Below are 15,365 nucleotides of genomic sequence, written 5' to 3'. Positions count from 1 at the left end.
CGCACACACACATACTCACACACATGTGTATATATATATATATATATATATATATATATATATATATATATATATATATATATATGTATATATATATATATATATATATATATATATATACATATTATTTTGCATGGAGACAACAAACAAATTACACAATCGTAAGTAATCATGTTGAATAATGACAACAGTTATCATACAAATAAAATGCAGAACGTAAAAATACATTCCCGAACACAAGTAGTTTGTATTGAAAAACTATATGCAAATATCCAGAATAGGGAGGAAGAAAGTTGAATAAACTTACAGTAAATAAACACATTCGTACACAAATTTAAGAACGTCAACAGTGTCTTAGGCGCTGCATAAAGTGAACCCGAGTTTGTAATCCAATCGCTTAAAAGGGGCTCTACTCTAGTTTGACTCTTACATTTCTGATTCACCAAGGGGCTTAACTCCAGTTTGATTTCGGAGTTATCTGGTCCTAAGCTTCATCTGTCCGATGGTTCATTTTTCTGTTTAGCGACCATGCGCTCAATCGCCCGCCACTCCGAGCCTAGATCAAACTTTAAACCTTTAAAAACAATTATTTTATTCAAGATCTTGTGGGATAACTAATGTAATTTTAATCCAATAAAAACTATGGAGCAAGTAAATTCCAATCGCATAGAAAATCTACCGCCCCCCCCCCCCCCGGGAAAAGTAGTTTACAGTTCTAATTAGATTGACGCAACATATAAAAAGTACAATACCTTAATTTTTGAGTGACCACCAATTTCTGGTATTTTTTTCTTCTTCCAATTTTTCAAATACCTTCAGAATGAATTTGGTAATTGTTTATTATATTATCATAAGGCGGCATATTCTCTGAACGTTTCGCCAGTATTTGGTTTCTGAAAAAAACGAGATATTTTGTCGCATCTGTATTTATGAAGCCCGATTTTATTTTATGATCTCAGCTTATACTTATGTTAGATACCACGAAAATGTTTATTTTAATCGTATATAAACAATTGATCCTCTCTTTGATCATTTCGGTCATGTTCATTGTTATAAAGAAAAAGTCAATATTTTATTGTTCACAACTATTTCATTCATTCATTAACATTTAACTTTCTGTTTTTTTTTTTGTTTTTTAATAATCCTATTGTAACTGTAATACTTTTAGTGTTGACCGTATTTGCAATATATATGTACGATATCAGAATTTTACTCCCCTTTCCAAAACATTTACGTAAAACTGATACAATAAAATAGTTTACAAATAAAACTAGAACAACTGTAGGCATATTTACATTTTGAAATTTTATTTACTATCTATATACTACTAAAAGTCAAGTTTGTTTACATGTTTGAATATTTATTTTTTTGTTTGTTTGTTTGTTTGTCCGATCGAGTATTGTGATATGTTCTACTCTATCTGGAGAGCTGTAAAATAGTATGTAGGTAGAGAATAACTTTTTAATGCAGACAGACTGTTTATCACAAATTTATTTAAAGACGTTAATTAATTTATTGATTTATTCATACGTATATTAACCACAATTTTTTAAAAAGATTTGAAAAGCCACTAGACTCGACGGAAACAGTGACGTCACATGATGTGTTTTTTTTTACATCGATAATGGCGGCCTATCGAAGAAGATTGTGTTCCCATTCCAATGTTTAACGCGTTCTAAAGCTAATTTTCTGTCGGCTTTAACTTTAACAATACGTCCGTTTGCTGTATTTATTACGTTCCAACACTTATATCTATTTTAAACTGTCTTTTTTCATTTAGTTTTACAATAAATTTCTCTAGATCTAAAGATCAGCTGTCGAAGGAAAGTTATGAATCTAGCCTAGATCTAGATCTAGCCTAGATCTAGTTCACTAGACTAAATGTAAATTGTAGATCTAGACTTAATGTAAATTCTACATCTAGAATCTATTTCAGGCCTTAATACATCTAGAATCTATTTCAGGCCTTAATTATTTTAAATAAATCTTTGTTTGGCTAATTTAAGATAAAATTTAATTTGAAAGTTACTACTACTAGACTTAGATCTAGATCTATGCGCGTAAATCAAGTTGCATAAGGAGACTCAAAGTATAGTATAAAAATTCACTTGTGACGTCACGAGTAAATAGCTAAGTTGGTAGTGTAGCCGGCTCTCATGCGGGTGGCACAGGTTCTAGACCAATATGTCAATGATATTTTTTTTTTCAATTTTTTTTTTAGATGTGAATGACAAAATTGCCTATCTGAACTTGGAAGGATACAGGGCAGGTGAAGTAGAGTTCATCTGTTTCTTTGTCCCAAGCATATGAAAGGATAGTGTGGTCAGAGACATGCTCGGCTGGAATCGTTTTTTAAACGATAAAAACATGTTGTCTGAGACTTGGCGGGACACTGGGCAGGTGAAGTAGAGTTAAGTAGGTCACATGTGACGTCAGTATATGAAGGGATAGTCCGAAATCGGTGTTTTCGGTGTTTTTAAAAGATAAAAAACATATTTTTGAATGTGGGGTCTGTTTTTTGTGTCGATAAGTGACACTGCAGTAGCGTAGCGAGGAGGGGGGGGCGGGAGGGGGAGGGGAGGCGGGGGGGGGGGGGGAAGGGGAGGCGGGGGAGGTGGAGGGGGGAAGGGGGGGGGGCATATGTTGGGGCGCCAAAATGGTTTGGAAAAATAAATTGAAAGGTTGAGGGGGGTGCAAATCGAAAGTTTGAGTGGGGGGGGGGGGGGGTGCACATCAAAAGTTTGAGGGGGGGGGGTTGCAAATCGAAATCTTGCGGGGGCGGGGGGGGGGGTTCAAATCGAAAAGTTTGTCCCCGGGCGCCGGGAAGGGTCGCTATGCCTCTGAGTGACAGACGTGATGTTTTTTGATGGATGACCCCCGAAACCCACAGTTATCCAACGGATGACGGCTATTCTAGTTTTATCTAACATGCATTGATGTGAAACACAACAGATGTCTGCAGAAACAAACATCCAGACAACAGAGAATTTCATTCAGGAGTTGAGAGTCTGTCATTAGTGTTATTTATTTGATTTCAACTTAAGCACTAAGCAATAGTTTTTATTGTTAAAAAAAATGACATCTACATTTATGTAAAGCAGTGTTTGTAAAGTCAGCGAAATATTGTAAATTTTTCATGCACCAGTCGGTGTTAACACAAGGATCTGTTTTCGTGTTATTATTTTTTCATAATTACGGCCGTCGTAGCTTCATCTCTACGTGCTCCAGAGAATCGCCTGTTATACTTCTCCAGCTAATGCCTTCACCCCCAGCTTTACTCGCCCATACACCGTTTACGTTCACGTGATGACATCCGTTATACCACCAGCCGCCTTTAAAACTCTCAGCACAGTTACGATAATCTATATCATTGTCTCTATCTAAAGTAGAAAAAGCCATTCCAATGTGATAACTAAAGCTGTCTGTAGTGTTGCCTGTCTTGTATGTAAACTTTATCCTATACAAATCTGCTTCATTTCCCACAGTCACATTACTGTACACGGTGTAGTAGGATTTACCTCTATATTTCATGTCAAACCTCAGTTCACTGTAGCCCTGTAAATGTATAAATACATTTTAAATTCAACAGATTTTGCTAAATGGGCCAGAACGAAAAAAGTATAAAAGGTATTCGATAGGCCCATAAAATATCTAATTGAGAAAATGTTTTCGATATTTTTCCTTCTACTCTTGTTCCAGCTCTTTTATAATCTTGAAGCTTTGAATCTGATTCTGAAATAGACGCCACCAAAATCTTCCCCTCTGGTTCACTGATCCTATAGACTGACATGTTGACAAGAGCTGATATCTGAGTGTCTTCTCTTATGTTTTCTGTACACTGGAGTTGTCCACAAAATAAACTCTTGCAGTGGTAAAAGTATTCTCTATTCATGTCAATCTGTACACCTGAAAATAAAATAAACTACATTAATGTAAGGGGCTGGGGAGTTATTTAATTATTATTTTATTACAAACTAGTCGACCCGCGGCGTAACATACGCCGCTATTTAGTGACCCAGGACTTCCTGATAGACACAGTTGTCCAAAAAGGGTGGGTTTGGGCAAACTACTGTAAGAGAATTATAGGAAGTAACTCTGGAGAGAGCAACATATAGTTGTCCATGAGTGAAAACTGGTTTTGGAAGATACAGACATATCTTTTCGAATGTTTGGCCCTGTGCTTTGTTAATTGTCATGGCAAAGGCTAATCTGACAGGAAATTGTCTGCGCGTAAAGGTGAAAGGCAAATTTGAATCTGATGGAGTCAAGGATATCCGTGGAATAAGGACAGTTTGTGAGGTAGCAGCTGCGATAGTCTTACACTCCAGTACGTTGCGGTGAATGCTGGTAACAGTCAGTCTAGTGCCATTACAGAGACCTCTTGCTGGCATGAGGTTTCTAAGAAGCATGACAACTGAACCAATTTTAATTTTGAGTTTATGCGGAGGCATGCCAGTAGGGGTAAGACTGTTAAGAAATTCTACGGGGAAAGAAAGTTCATCTGCGGGATCGTCTGTGACGATGGAGTCAACGCTGGTGAAAGTTACTTCGTCGGTTGGGATAAGTTTCAATACTTGTTCATTCAGGTGCAGGGAGTCTTCGTTCGTGACACTTAGTAAAGCTCGCGTACTGAGTTGTTCCGAAGTGACAGTTGAGAAGTCGATGTCGCCATATAGTAATTGAACGGGATCAGAATGAAGAGGGAAAGAATGTGACGGTAATGTTACAGGTGTTCCAATTGTCCCGTCTTCAACATCGAGAAGCCATTTTGCAAAATGCTGTTCGTCAGGAAGAGCTCTCATATTTGTCGTCAGTGTAAGTACATGCATGTGACGCCACAAAAGTTGCTTGTTTATGCAACTGGCGACAGTGAGTGCTCGGGAGCCACGCAGAATGACGGGGAGTATTTGTCGGAAATCTCCACCCAATAGAATTGTTTTCCCTCCAAATGGGTGCGTCTCACCTGTGAGATCACGTAACAACCTGTCAACTGCCTGAAATGCGTATGCATGTGTCATTGGCGCCTCGTCCCATATAATCAATTTGCATTGCAGAATATGTTGCGCGTGTTGTGAGATAGGTTTGATATTGCATGTGGAAGTAGGAGTGAGCTTCAATGGGATTTTAAATACCGAATGGGCAGTACGTCCACCCGGTAACAATGTTGCAGCTATTCCTGTAGATGCAACGGTTACAGAAAGTCTCCCCTGGCTCTGATGGTATGGATCAGAGTTTTATAGACAAAGGTTTTCCCTGTTCCTGCCGGACCATCTAAGAAGAAGCAGGTTTGTCGCGGTCGGGAGTCTGTGTATGCAGCGTCCAAAACAATGTCAACAGTGTGCTTTTGTTCTGTGTTGAGTTTGTCGTAGTGTTCTATAGCGTTGGAGTGTTCAGCCTGAGCATCAAAGGCGGAAGATGAATGACACTTCGGAAGAATGTCAGTGAGGGGTAGGTGTAATTTGTGCAGGTTGAGGCCATGTGGTTGAAGCATGTCATTTATTTCTGCTAGAGCATGCATGCAAGCGGTGCGTGTGGAATATGTTCTGAGAAAGTCCTCAGAAAGGGAGAGTTTATGCGTGTCCCAAAGGTGTGGAACGTTTTGTGGTTCGCCGAAGACACAGATGAAAACAAAAAGTCGCAAAAACGCTGGCATTCGTATCTCAGATGCCTCTATAAGTGTATCATGCCATATCTTCTCGTCTTTAAGAAGACCCAATAGTTGGCACGCCTCTTTGAAAGTGTTACATTCCACGCCGTTGACAGTTCGTAGATGCTTGAAACTCGTGATGCTTACGGAACGGGTAAGGAGAAGCCTGAGGTAATAACGTTCGGTGTCGTGAATGGCAACAACAGGCATTCTACCGATCACCTTTGCACCTCCTCTAATTCTCTTTTGGCCATTTTCCAGAGGATTGTTGGAATGTGTAATGTTGGGGAACATCAGTGTAATGTAACTCCACAGCTTCAGGATCCGTTTTATTGAGTTCAAACCAAGCTAAGAGCATGGTGTTTTTGTTGGCCTGTCTTTGTAGTGCTTGTTCTTCCTGACCCTCATGAAAGAAGACGACTTGCTGTTCTGGCAAATGAACTGGTAATCGTGTTATAATGTGCGATTTTTCTGAAAGACTGTACTCGTTCAAGCGCCACATAGCCTCCGGAGCACTAACATACCTAGCATCAAGAAAAGTTTGTATTTCGTCATGTTGGAAAACACCATCGGCCGGCTCCTTCTGAAGTGCAATGGATGCAGCGTCGTGTCCTTTGTAGACGTACTTATATAGATACTTGATACATTGAACGGACGCGCACACTTCAACGTTAATATGAGCATTGAATTTCTGAGAAAGCCAGGGGTTGTAAGGTACTATCCAACGATTGTCGATGTCGTGTTTGCCAACAATGGCAGTTGTGCCCTGCCTTCGGCGGTATATGGGGTACCCTTGTGTGTTTTCTTGAGTCTCGGCGTTGAAGTCCTTTGGGAAATTTTTTGTGCACTTGCCGTCTTTCATGCAAGATGAGCTAGAATTGAGCGTACCACACGGACCATGTACCATACGTTTAGTGACAATTTGGAAAAGTCGAGGGTGTATTTCGGGATTTGGAATCTCAGCGCAGACATATTTGTCTATGTCATCTTTGGTCCTTATTTTGCACTGTGAATCAATTGTCAGTAACATATGACAATGAGGCAAGCCTCGTTTTTTGAACTCAATAACGAAAATGTATGCGACTACATTGCCGAAAATATTCCTCTCCAAAATGTCAGTTAGGAACTCCCGCAGTTTGATATGAAAGACGCGGGCAACGACATCAGGCCTGTGTTCTGGTCGCTCATGATGGGAAATGGCGTTAGAGATTTCCGGCCAAGCAGGATTGCAGGTGAATGTTAGGAATAAGTCAGGCTTGCCACATTTGCGGACAATTGCCATCGCGTCTTGGTAGTTCTGTTGCATGTACCGTGGACTGCCTTGAAATGTAGAGGGAAGAATGATCAACTGTCCAGGGTGAATGTTATTGCCTTGTGCTTTTTCAGCAATAGCATCAATCAGTCCCCTGTATTGTTCTACGCGCAAATCTTCTTGATGGGAGCGTAGGTAATGTAAACGCGCGCCTTCTGTTCTGACATATGCGTCGACTACATATTGCTGGAACAGTTTGCCGCTGGAATGCAAGATGCTGAATGCAGATCTCATGGCAAGCCTGTAGGCATAAAATTGGAGTTGTGTGACTCTGGTTCTGTTTGCGGTTCGCTTTTCTTCAACATGGGCCAATTGTATATGCCAGCCTGGATCTCCGTAAGGAAATAGCAGTGGATAAACCATGGGGTCACAGTTCATATTGAGTACAGAGATACGCTTGCAGGCATCTCCTCTTGGATATATACAAATATCGCGTTGTGCAGGAGGTTCCCCGTCTTTACCTACAAAGATAGCAGCAACATCAGTTTGGCAGGAGGGTGCGTTGTACCTTCTCATGTCCAGGGTTGGATTTTCCATGAATACCATTCGTACAGAAGAAACAGAGTTACTGTGAGTTATAATGTCGTGCATTTGCATATACGATTTAGCAAAGGGGTTAACCTGTCGTATCATTTTGTCTAGTTGCAACAACAACATTCTACTGCAAGTACTGTTACAATAATTTTGCAAACGTTGAGTGGTAGCCTCAGCAGAATCGAAGATATATAGTTGACCGTATCGAGGGGTCGTGTTAGGATTGGTGTACAAAGGACTGACTTGATGATAAATTTGACCGTGGATTCGGAATGCATATGGTCCATGACCAGGTGGTTGAGCAATGTCTGCGCCCATTGATGCGAAAGCTAAAGCAGAGTTGTATTCCCTGATATGATCACAGAAATGTCGGGACAGCGGATCTTTGCCACTCAAGAGGTTTTGTAATAAAGCAGGAGCTTTGGATAGCGGTGGCAAAGACACTTTGTCGCTATGACAACACTTAGTGTAATGTCCCGATTTGTTTACCTCTGATGGCCAATGAAGAGCATTGCAAGAAGTACATAGTGCGGTAGGTAGTCCAATGTCATGTTCTTCGATGGAAAGGGCAGTGTCTTCTTGAAACGCAGCGGAAAGTTGAATGTGATGAATGCGCATGTGTATTGCGAGAATATGCGACTGTTTGAAAGAACGTTTGCAATGTACACACTCAAAGAAGGATTTCGTCAGGGCATGAGTTTTCAAATGTGTGATAAGATTTTTGCGTGCGAGAAACTGTTTGTCGCAGATGCTGCAAAGAAATGTTGTTAAATGTGTTTCTACATGCGAGTTGTTTTGAAGCATTGCTGGCAATATTCACATTGCATCATTCGTTCAGTGGAGTGTGTTTTTAAATGTGCTTTGAGATATTTCTCTAGTCGAAAGGTTTTGGAACAAATGGTGCATTTAAAGTCCTCTGCGGAATGCGTTTGCTGACTGGAGTGTGTTTCTAAATGTGCTTTAAGATTATTTTTTCGTGTGAACTGTTTTGAGCAAATGTTGCATTGAAAACCCGGCGTTTGTAAATGTTCATCAGTAACAGGAGAGTGGGCAGGTGACGTCACATCAGTGTGGAGATCACATGGGTGCGTAATGTTGGTGCACATGCCGACGTTGTCAACAGATGGCACCAGAAGGGCATCACGTGTGTTTGTGAAAGGCAAGAGAACTTCGTAATGGCCATGATCCAAAGGACCGCTAAATAGCAGGGATATGGAGAGACGTTGACCCGGATTGTAAACTCGAGGAGGGTCATGTGGACGTTCTCGAAAGTAAATAGCGATAGTAGCGGGAAGTATCTGAGACATCGCCACAATTTCAGCCTCGACACCATAAACGCCGGAAGTAGTCATGTAGGCAGCGTATTGTTGAGCAGAGTGTATGACTGTGCTCCCGTGAGTAAGAACAACGGACAGGGCGTCGCCATAGTTGTCCCAATGTTCGCAAACAAAGCTTACAGCCATCTTGCGAAGTTCGAGAGCAACAGTTTCATCGATGACATTTTTCCAAAAATACGCCACTGATAGGAATAAACAATTACCTGATGAAGGAATTTCGACTACCTGGAAAGACCTGTCGACTCCACGAAATATATTTGAAGCGGTGGCCATTGTTAGGAAACAAAGGGGCAAAATCAAAACAATGCTTCGGGGCAAACGTAGCTCAGACGACTGTAGGATATACCAAAGCAACTGAGGACACAGGAGCGACTGAGGTACACACTGCTGCGGGTACACACTGTTTCGCAATCCCCCCCCCCCACCCCCCATGAAAGCAGCCTCCCATGACGACAGTTTACAGACGACAATGAAAATATCAAGCAGAACTTGTTATCTCCACTTAGTTTCAAATAATTTAAAAACTAAATTATCTGCCCCTAATAGCCGTCAATTATTGGGACCGTCTCTAGTAATATAAACATTAAGCGTGAACCACAGCTCACAACACCATGTGGGGGTGGGGGAGGTTGATTTATGCCTAGTGAAGAATGAAAAAGAGAGGGGATTGTAAGGCGCGTTTGCAGCTTGTTTTCTAACGGCTCGAAGAAGAGAATTATATATATAGATAGGTGAATGTCGCTTTTAGTGTTCCTGTTGAGGATTGTTGTGGTTTTTATTTAAGTAGTCCGCTTTTATGCCGCTGATATGATTATGATTTTAAAACGGTTTATAGCTGCTTTGTCTTGTTTATATATTTTGATATTATGTATGTAAACTTTGTTTTGGTGTGTGTGGTTTCATTATGTTTTATGTCGTGAATGTTAGTTATTGTTGTATTAGGGACTATTTTCTTGTGCGTAGTATTGGTTTTTAATTCGTAAATGTGGTGTGTGGACAGGGGAGGGACATTCTGCGAGATTGTCGTGTGGACAGGGAGGGACATTTTTTGAGAAAGTCGAGGCCTGTGTGTTGAAGTGTTTCTGAGGGGTTGGGTACGTATTTTGATGGTGTTTTATTAATGTTTTCCTTTTTAATAGTTTGCTTATTTTGTCTACGAAGTGACTACGTACTATTTAGCCATTTCGACGCTGAGACTACCGCGTGGTAGTATGATGGTCTGGGTTTAGTCATGGATCAATGTAAAATTTTACTTTCATTTATAATAGCCTCTTGTTTAGGCTAATAATTGTGTGCATTGAACTAGTAGTTTTATGCTCAGTGACCTGATATTTACGTTTGAGTGTGTTCTGTGTGAACAACTTGTGGATGGTTAAAATTTAATCTTGTCACCCCTCATTTGAAGGTTCATTTTGTACAATATCCATTTTATTTTCAATTTTGTGTCAGCTTAGTGAAATGTATGTAACCTTTTTTTCTATTTTAAATGATTTGTGTCTATTGTTCCTCCTACTAGGACTGTAATCCGATTGTGGGTGTTTTGTTGAGTTTTGATTTGTATGTTTTGAGTGTTATATTTTGTTTTTTGGTCTAATTTATTTACATCTATATCTTTTCATTTAAGTTTTGGTTCCACATTTTTGTAAGATAATTTTTTTTATTAAATTGTTAAAGTTTTTTGTTTTCTTATGTAGATTAAGGTTAGGGTTTAACCACGTGGGTTTTACCACGGTTGTACTGATAGGACAGTAATTAGCTTATATTAATAAGTATGTTGGCGATGTTTGGTATTTAAACCTTCGAAGAGAAAGTATAGGACTTGTGTAGTGATAATGATTGATATTTTAAGTGTTTTAAAGCAAAATTTAAGACGAAATATATAGCATGTAACTGAATGGCGTTGAAGATAAAAAGCTTTAAGACAGCTGTTAAAGTCTGTACTTTGTGACAACTGGCTGTCAAAACCAACCGTCAAGTGTTTAACACAAAGGTCAAGCCTGTACTTATGCATGGAGCACATACACGTAGAAATACTGCCACTAACACATGAAAATACAAAACTTTCTGCAAGCCTGAACATTATATTATTACTGCATTGGTTTTACGGAGGTGGACCATCTAACGGATGGTTGAAGAATAAAAAGAAAAGAACCAATGGCGATGGATCGACCACACTATCAGGAAACCAGCATCCAGCATCACCAGACATTTCTTTTTATAGAACTGAAATAGCAAAATTTAAAAAAAAAAAGTTCATCCCAGAAATATCCAAAGACGGGAAATGGAAACCAAAGTAAAAAAGATGTGCTGTAACTAGGGACAAATAGATACTGAGGCTCAGCATCGGTATGCTTGGCTATATTTTACTTGCGGCTAATCCTCTGGATGGAGCCACAAGCATAAAGATACAAGTATTACTGAATAGTGAGAAAGGTGGGGAAAATTTATACATGCGATTAGATTAGTATTCCAAATATAGGCTTACCCCTATGAAAAAGAGCCTCCTGAAAATTTTAAAATTAATTGCTACATGTCAACAATAGTTTTAATCAAAAGGTCCGAACAGCAATGCGAATTAATAAACCGGGAGTGGTGATCTCCCCTAAACTTTCTCGTGAATTAGATTTTGAACATAGAATGGAATCGCATAGAAAGACATGCGCTCGAAAATAAACACAAATACGCGTGTATAATAGAGCAAAGAATTAGTTTTTTATAGAGGAAACATTGCTTAACTCTATTAAAGTTAATTAAACATTTAATTAAACATCTAATTTAGCAAAATTCACGCTGCTGTGTCATCGAGTCCCGACCTTCGCGAAAGATTTTGGATAAATCGTTAAGGAAAAAGCGTGAAGTAATACTTCTGTTCACCTGAAATCATTTAAGATTTTATAGCATCAAGACAAAAGGATCGTTAATCTACTTTTTTTCAATTTTGTAAAAAAATTGAAACAGTAATCAAGTTATCGTTATTTTTAAACAGAAATAGACGAAAGTAACACTTCCGGTTATTGGAGTTTACTTAAAAATTGTTACAGATTCAATTGTACGATTTGAAAATTAATCTACCTAACTGAAACCATACTTAAGTTAGAGTGTTTACATGGAAAAAGAGTAAAGTACTGCATCCGTTTTCTTTTAAATCGTACACAATTTGAAGGAAGCATACGTAACAAAAAATTTCCAAGTTATAGGCTTTTAAGAAATCTGAAATATAATAAGTGCAACATTCGGTTCCGGAAAACGCTCTAACTTTTATTCAAAACTACAAATATGATATAATTCTTATATAAACATTATTGAAGCGGTACTCAAGTCATCGTGTTTACATCAGATACACAGAAAAACAGACAAAATTGAAAAACAATTATGTTTTTCTGACTCAGTGAGATGCTAAACGTGTCGATTTCGAGTTGTTGTTTTTTTTGCACGATTACAATACGTTCTCAATACTTTGTATACGACAAAAGGAAATATGACGATTTACATTTTAGAAAAATGTTTCGTTTTCTAGATTCGAGATGTTTGTTTTTATTCATTTGAATCTTTTGTATTCATGAATGTAATTGATAATTACCTTTATTACTGTTAAATTTTAAAAAAAATAGCAATCGAATCTTACCTGTACTAGAAATAATATTCACAGCGATGAATATGTACAACACAGGGAAAATCATTGTGGTAGCAATGTCCAATTACCTTAAACACACGAATAAACAAAATTGTAAAAAAGACAACTTCACTTTGACGACTGCAATCTCAATAAACGATTCGAAAACGTGGGCTGGTTTTATGGTCATTTTGTTTTCTTCGTTTTTTCAACACTATCCTTCTGACGTCAATAAGCCAAATGGAGTAAATTGGATTTATTTTTAACTTCGAAATTCTTTCCTAAAATATTTACCCTGCAACAAGCCAAACATTGGTACACTTTTAGATGTATAATTATCTCCACACTTTTTTACCGCTCCGTTTTTTCCCAAAACTGACATATTTTGGCTATACCAAAAAATGTAAACGATAATTTAAAAATAAAGTTCTGCGTTGGAGATTATGCGTGAAATTAGTGCGGAAAACGTGTGACGGAAAAATGAACACCAAAATAGAAAACGTTAAGTGATTTAGCCAAGTCACAAAAAAAAAACACTTTGGAGGAAATGAGGGTTTAAAACTTGAGAGTCTTAAAAATATCTTCAAACCTGTTTACATCGTTGATGAAAAAAAAACTTACTGGTGCAAACATTAAGCACTTCACAGCTTGAAGTAGGTAATTACAGCAGGTTCTTAAAAACATTTTTAAAAGTTTTCAAATAAATCTTTATCTTTTTATAATGAGCTTTGTTGACTATTGCAGAAATGAGACCTGGTGCAAAATACAAAAAAATTAAAAATAAAAATACAAAAAGCAATAATAATATTTATTACACATTGACATCGACTGTATTTTAAATGGTATTGAAAAAAATAAAATATACTCTGTTAAGTTACACATTGTGATCAACTATTATAAAACAAGTAATTTAAAACTAGCTTTGTTATCCCTATACATATACACAGATTAAGCCGAGGAAAAGTCAAGCGCGTGACGAAAAGAGTAGAAGGTTAAGGACAAGAGAAAAATATTATATTTAGTAGACGCCTATCAGTAGCTTATAAATAGATTTAATATCTAGACTAGAAAAAGTTTTAAAGGTTATTTATCATCAATATTAGAGTAATAAAAACAATTGATGTTTAGACTGATTGGTATCTTTTGTTTCAGCTAAAAGTAAGAAAAACGTTGACGTGTTTTAGCCACTATAGGTAGTCAAAAGAGAAATATTTTGGCCATGTTGCCGTTTGTGAGGCTCACATTAGAATAATTATAAGTTCTACCAGATGACGCCACTTTACGGCATTACTATTAAACTAGATCGTTGAACCATACACGAGGAAGTCTTCTCTACCTTCACGATTGTCTTGTGTAAGTTTAGTAAGTATTTCGCTATCGCTGCAAACTGTCTCCCGTGTCAGTGTTAGACACTAGTCGAGTACCAGAACACTTGATAGACTCGATCGTTGATCAACGAGATGTACGTGTTTTACTACATGGCCAACCAATTGTTTGAGGACATGGCCAACCTGCGCATTTTTAGGACATGGCCAACCTGCTGTTGTTAAGACATGGCCAACTTACTGTTTTAGAACATGATCAACCTATTCATTAGAGTTAGTCAAAAATTCGTTTTTGAATCACTAAAAGGATGTAGATTGACTTGGTTGACGAGCTGGTAGATGGTGTCGTTGGTTGGCTGGGGTGGGGCAGGAATATTGTGGGGGGGGGGATGACTTCCCCAGCAGAGCAGGACTTTGTCAGGGAGGCGCAGAACAAATGCTTGAAACATGCTTCTGTAAAGACGTTAAAAACTCTACTTCACTTTCTCAGTGGACCATCAAAATAGATCAATACATGCATTTGTTTTAGTTGAATAGTATTAAACATTTATTATTTTAACACCCACCCCCCCCCCATCCGATTATGACTTACCCACGATCTCCATTATCCCAAAGATAAATGAATCCGGAGCCATTTAATCCCATAGGCATTGATCTATCATTCCTTTGTATTTTTAACTTTCTAGATTCATATTTTAAAGTCAAAATTTTAGTATAGAAATAGCTTCATAATTATCTTTGTTATCTTAACCCTAAACCGAATTCTATCAATATTCGCAACCGTAAATGTATTCTTAACTCTAACCTTATCAATATCCTTATAGCTATTATGTTTCAAGTCAATTATATTTAATAAATATTGTCCATATCTAAACGATGTTACCTGTTAAGACAACAGCACATATAATCGACCGAAGTATAGTTATAGTTTCTTGTTTATCAGATTAATTGTTGGATCTATTTCCTTGTTGATGAAATTACGTTTTGGTCTAGTCATAGTTTCTAGTTAATCAAATTACTTATTAAATAAATGTAGAGTTCATTGTTTATCAACTTACTTGTTGAATCTATTCATAGTTCCTTGTTGATAAAATTACTTATTAAGTCTACAAGATCAGTCCAAAACAAATGTCTGTGGTTGGTATTTTTCCCTTTTTCTAATTGCTCAAATACCTTAATAATTTGATAATTGTATAAAATATTATCATAGGCAGCATATTCTAAGAACGTTTCGCCAGTATTTGGTGTCTAAAAACGAGCGGTTTAAAACAAGCCCGATTTCACTTTTCCATCTCCGCTCTTACTCATATGTAAGATACAATAAAAATGTTTATTTTAATTGTACCTACAAATGTATCATGTCTTCGATCGTTTCGGTCATGACATTACTTCAAAGAAAATCAATATTTTATAGTTTACTTTTTTTTCATAAACTCGTAACTTTCTGTTTTATAAAAAAACAAAGAAATCGTATTTTTAAAACTGTTATTCTTGACAGTATTGGCCATACGTGTGTACGCTATCGCCTTGTATAATTTGGTTACTCCCATTTCCTAATAATTAAAGTAAAACTGGTACAATAAAACAGTTTACATAT

The 15,365-nt window shown here is 37.7% G+C and overlaps 2 protein-coding genes across 3 annotated transcripts in view; both read right to left on the bottom strand.

The window, feature by feature from the left end:
• Positions 1 to 12,577, bottom strand: part of LOC131955193 (angiopoietin-related protein 7-like) — an 81,552-nt gene extending 68,975 nt beyond the window's left edge. The window contains exon 1 of the mRNA XM_059319213.1: positions 12,456 to 12,577. The gene's annotated coding sequence lies outside the window, so the exon portion shown is untranslated. The remainder of the gene's footprint in view (positions 1 to 12,455) is intronic.
• LOC131955175 (angiopoietin-related protein 7) overlaps positions 1 to 15,365 on the bottom strand; it is a 273,399-nt gene that overhangs the window by 42,952 nt on the left and 215,082 nt on the right. The window lies entirely within an intron of this gene.

Source organism: Physella acuta, unplaced genomic scaffold, assembly GCF_028476545.2.
Source record: "Physella acuta isolate Inbredline_101_S28 unplaced genomic scaffold, ASM2847654v3 ptg001058l, whole genome shotgun sequence".
Lineage (NCBI taxonomy): Eukaryota > Metazoa > Mollusca > Gastropoda > Physidae > Physella > Physella acuta.
The sequence above is the reverse complement of the archived record's forward strand: the minus strand, read 5'-3'. Positions and strand labels throughout refer to the sequence as shown.